The sequence below is a fragment of the Lactuca virosa genome, chromosome 9 (genome assembly GCF_052849685.1).
Source record: "Lactuca virosa cultivar CGN04683 chromosome 9, Lactuca_virosa_CGN04683_v6, whole genome shotgun sequence".
NCBI lineage: Eukaryota > Viridiplantae > Streptophyta > Magnoliopsida > Asterales > Asteraceae > Lactuca > Lactuca virosa.
Window position 1 is genome coordinate 147,072,109 of NC_136434.1, and position 5,552 is coordinate 147,077,660.

The following is a 5,552-nucleotide window of genomic DNA, read 5'->3' on the forward strand; positions in this document are numbered from 1 at the left end:
ATTAAATTGCGAGAGCTAGGGGTGGACAAATCTTAGATTAGGTAATTGAAGTTAGTAACTTAAGCTGTGTTAGAGAGAGCATAATTGATCGATAACTTGTGCTTGGTTGCTTGACTTGATCATAGAAAAGTAACTCTTAGATTTATCGTGCGTAGTCAAATTTATCTTAATATTAATTTGGTGTTTACTTGTGTTTGATCATACATAGTAAGTCATAAATTGGTAATAACTAGGAAATTGTTCATAATAACAGTTATATAATAATTTTGTAACCATCAATAGTAATTTAATAAGAAATCAATCATAAGGAAAAGAGGGGATTCGGATATAACAAAAGTACTCTTTAATATTGAAATTCAATTCATTTTCTTTTCTTAGTTTAATATTGATAGTAGGTAATTGTTTGATTTAAGTTCTTATGATCTTGGAAAATAGTAAACCCCCCCTCCCCCCTTTTAATGTTATTTCTTAGTTTAACTTTAATAACTGTTTTATTAGTTAAACTCCATTCCCTGTGTTCGACACCCGACTTACCTAAACTATCCTATAATCCAACTAGGTACAGTGACTATAGGTGCATAAATTAGTTAATTTAGTTAGGTTTATAAATTTGAAAGTTGATAGATATATATTTTTGCACATCAAGTTTATGGCGCCCCTGCCGGGGTATGATGATTTCAGTTGTCAATTTAATTACTTTAAGCTATTTGATCCTTTTTTGTGGGGTAAAACAACAAAAAAGTTATTTTTTGCAGTATTTTGAAATTTTTATGTTTATTCATTATCCACGTCGTGATAAAGATCGGCCACGACGTGGTCATTGTTTGTTTGGTTTTTAGTTTTTGTTTAGTTCCTTTTTACGCATTTTTTGTTTTGTTTTCAGTGATTTATGAGTAAAGGATCGAGAAATACAATAGTTCCACCACTTCAAGATCTAGAACCCACTTTCCATAAAAGGAAATATAATAAGGTTGACGGATCGAGTAACACTTTTCAATCAGAGACGTTCGAGCACTTTGAGAAGACTCCAAACAAGAAGGGTATTGCTTACGAGCTAGAAACCGAAGATGATTGAGAAGAAGACATAAAAAAACGAAGAAGAAGAGATTGCAGACATAACCAGGATGACGATGGAGGAATACAAAAAGAGGATGCATAATGACTATGATCCTGGTCTAATTCCTCCCACGATTCCAGCTGCAACTAGTTTGAGCTCAAAGGTCGTATCCTCTCGATGCTCAAAGATATACCATTTTTCGGGAAAGATTATGAATATGCTTTCAAGCACATCGATGAAGTTTTGGACATTACAAACTATTTCAATGTTTCAAATATGTCAAGAATTGCACTTTTACTGAGAATGCTTCCCATGACATTCACTGGAGATGCAAAAACTATGGTTGAAGTCACTCGCTCCTGGAACAATTAGAACTTGGGCCAATATTTGTGAAGCCTTCATAGAGCAATTTATTCCTCCTTCAAAGATAGCCAAACTCAAAAAAAAAGATTGTTAACTTCCAATAAGAAAACAAAGAGTCCTTATATGAAGCTTAGGAGAGATACAAGGGATTACTCAGTAATTTCCCTCAACGTTCAACAAGAAGTTTATATCTTCTATGATGGGGTGGATGTGACAACAAGGCAACTCCATGATTCTCAAGGACCAATGATGAAGAAAAATCTCGATACGATAAAAGAATTAATAGAAGAATTTGTAAAGCACTCTAGAGAGTACCTCGAGAGGATGTGACAAGAGGGAAAACTAATGGGATTGGAGCTTCTGAAGAATTGGTAGCCATGAAGGAAAAGCTCGAGAGTATGGATCGAAGAATGACAAAGATGGACCAATCGATTCACGCAATACAATTGGGATATAATAAGTGCAATGGGCCGCATTTGACTAAGGATTGCAGATTAGATAGGAATGGGAATTGGAAAGCACAAGTTTGTTACTCGAGTGGAGATAAATATGACGAATACAAGAAAGCTAATGAAGAGAAGTTTATGTAAACTAGTTGAGGCTTTTATTAAAACTAACAACCATCGTTCGAGAACAAATCCAAGCTTGAGTCGATGCTTGCATGATTTGTAGCCATTACTGAGAAAAGACATGACGCGACTGATGTTATGATAAGAAACCATCAAGCTATCATAACGAACATTAAAACTCAATTAGATCAATTGACCAAACTCATAAACAAGCTCTTACCACTTAAAAATGCCGAACCAAAAACAAAATCTCATGTTATGGAAATATACACTGAAAAGAGGTTAATTTTGAGTTGTTAGTGATCCACGATACAACTACCCGACAGCTCGATCCAAATCCAGAAGAAGCAAAGCACAAAGCTAATTCGGAAAAACTGTCTGCCAGTACCCATGATGTGGCGACCATGACGCCACACCGTGGCCACTAAAGAATGAAAATTCTTCTTCCTTTAAATCGTATCAGCCTCCTTTTCCTTATCCTTCTTGATCCATGTGAAACTCACTGGATCCGGAACATAATAAATTTATGGAACAAGTGTTATCCCTCTCGATCAACGCTCCATTCCTCAAATCCAAGGCTAAATTTCCGAAAGTTGTTAAGGATGCAATGACGAACCGAAAGAGATTGGAAAAATCATCCACCAGCGTGCTTAATGAACTGTGTTCTGCTGCCATAATTGAGGGTATGCCAATAAAAATGGGAGATCCAGGGAGGTTAACTTTGCTTTGCGAAGTTGGAAATTCTACTTCGATAAACCAATTCGGGGGATAGCATAAATCTCATGTCCTATTCCTTTTACAAGAAGCTGCATTACCAAGGCTACAAAACACAAGAATGACAATTCGAATGGCGGGTCACTCAATCACTCATCCATGCGGAATTGTAGAATACTTTTTGGTAAAGGTTCGAAAATTCAATTTTTCAGTGGACTTTTAGTTTTAGATATGAAGGAAAAGGAAGACATTCCCATAATCTTGGAAAGACCATTCTTGAGTACCGCGAGAGCCCTTGTTGACATCCATGATTCTAAGCTTACACTTCGAGTAGAAGACGAAGAAATAACTTTTGAAATGAACCAAGAAGTGAGTCATGACGAACCTATAGATGAGGTGTTAAGAATGAACAATTTGGAAGGTGTAGTGGAAAACAAAGGAGAATAAGAAAGTCTCAACGAGTTATAGGAAATAGCAAAATGATGGAAGAAGAGATCAAAGCATGGGAGCATCCTAAAGGTGAAGAAGTCAAGCATACTAAGCCAACAACCTCAATCCACATGGTTTTTGAAGTTTTCGCTTTTGAAACTCAAAAGGATCAAATAGATGAGGCAAGTGAAGAAGAAAGATTTGATTCGAGTGATGATGAGGAGATTGAACAAGACATAGACAAACCAAACTTTGACAAGATGGAAGTGGAAGCAAGAGAACAACAATAAGAAGAAGGAAAGATGCAACATGCTGGAAAAAGAAAGGGGTTGAAATGCAAACACGAGGAAAACAACAACACAAAGAAGAAAGAAAACACGAAAAAGGCATACATAAGGTGATTTAAGGCGTATAAAAGGATGTGGAAAGAAAAAAATGATAAAAAGGAGACCCCATTCCTAACCGAAACAACGTAGACTGGGAAAGAGTCTGACTCACGACTCCAATAAAAAGCGCTTATCGGGAGGCAACTCGACGTTTTATAGTGTTTCATTTTCTTTTAGATTTTTAGTTTTTCGTTTTCTTTTATATAGTATGTTTATGTTTAACTAAATGCTGATGTGTTTCTCTAGTTCTTCATCTTATTTTGCAGTGTTAATAGAAATGGAAGCAATGAAGAAGCTTAATTGATAAAAGTTGAGAGTTTTTAGAAGATTACAATCAAGAGCCATATCTTTGAATAAGTGTGGGGTGCCTATCAGATGATGGGATGAGTTAGAGGGAATTCTATAGAAAACCAAAAGGTTTCGAATGGTTTTAAGCCATTAAGAAGTAGAAAGAAGCATTACATTCTGGCTCAAAAAGACGTTATTTGAAACCTCCACGACGTGGCCATCACCTCCACGCCTTGGCATTTGATTTTAACACGATCACAATTTTTCAGCCATCACCTCCATGCTATCGCCAATTTTTGCATACTTTTTGCCGTTGCGTCTTTGTTTCATTTTAATCCGGCACATTTACATTCACGAGCAGAGGGTCCAGAAGTACTATTTTCCAGCCAATATACAAGATGTCAACCATACAAAATTCGATTTTGATCTTGCCACTTCTATCCCAGGGTACTCTGTTCCATTTTCTCCCTCTTTACTTTTATGTTCTTTAATTGTGTTAAGCATGTAATAGGGAGGTTACATGAAATAAGTGTGGGTAGGAGGTCGAATGTAGGAATGGAAGCATACTGATAAAAAACGACTAGGATTTAAAAAAATTTAGAATATAAAGATTTGAAATAATGATCTAAAATCGAATCTAGTTAAAAAATTATTATATTGTTGTGTTGAGGCCTAGGTTGCTAGTGTTGTGTGGGACAATCGGATGCGTGCTTTGATGCTTAATTAATCCAATATATGTTCTAGCGTATTTGTGGCTTCCTTATCCTAGTGAAATAATGGGACAAAAACATAACCTTGTTTAGTTGAAGGGACATAAAAAGTTTAGCATCATGTATTCAATAGAGCTTATGTAGTCATTGGACTACTAATACCTTTAACCAATAAGGGTTGAAGTTGAGTTCCCTTGCGTAAGCATATGTTTTTCTTTTTAGGATTTTTAGTTTTGAGTGAAAAAAAAAGAGAAAAGAAATAGAAAAGAAAGGTTGCAAAAGTTTGAGTGAATAAGAGTCTTCAGAGCTATAAAGATCAAATGTTATGAAGAAAATTTCCAAAAGTTCCAAAAATCAAAGACTCAAATTGAAGACTCAAGAATAAGGCAATTTTCCAAGTTATTATTTATTGTAAATTTTCTTTCAAGGTTATTTTACCATATGTATGCTTGGGAGCTTAACAAAAGATACCTTGAGGTTAAGAAATATTTATGAGGATATATTCGGAGGGATGCATAATATCAATGTTGTTCAAAATAACTGGGAAGTGTTTATGAGGATTGTGAGTATTTCAGATTAGGGACGTATTTAGGAATCATTAGACACAAACACATGCATTGCCATGGATTCTCTTGTGCGATGTTGGTAGCTAGTATTTTGATGTGATAGTATGATGATTATAAAATTAGTTTTGCTTGGGGGTAAGCAAAAGTCAAGTGTGGGGTATTTTGATATCTGCATATTTATTGATTTACTCTGAGCATTATCTTAATATTTTTAGCTACAATTGTGATTATTTTAGGACAAAAGGTAATTAATATGTTTGAAATATGTTTTGTAGCAACAAACACATGCTCGGGATGAAAAGGAAGCAAATATGGAGCTGGAAATAGGATAAAGTGGGCTAAGTCAAAGAAATCAAGGAATGCGAAGCCCACAACATGGGGAATTCCATCCACGCCGTGGTGAGCAGAATATTCGCGATCAATGAAGTTGCCTTGGAGAATACACGTGGAATAAGATTGCCACGCCGTGG

At 35.6% G+C, this 5,552-nt stretch overlaps 1 non-coding gene across 1 annotated transcript; it reads right to left on the minus strand.

Annotated features, from left to right (window-relative positions):
* Window positions 1-1,491: 1,491 nt before the first annotated feature.
* Window positions 1,492-1,598, minus strand: LOC145141473 (small nucleolar RNA R71). The gene has a single exon (XR_013722681.1). It is a non-coding gene; the product is annotated as a small nucleolar RNA R71 (small nucleolar RNA).
* Window positions 1,599-5,552: the final 3,954 nt, after the last annotated feature.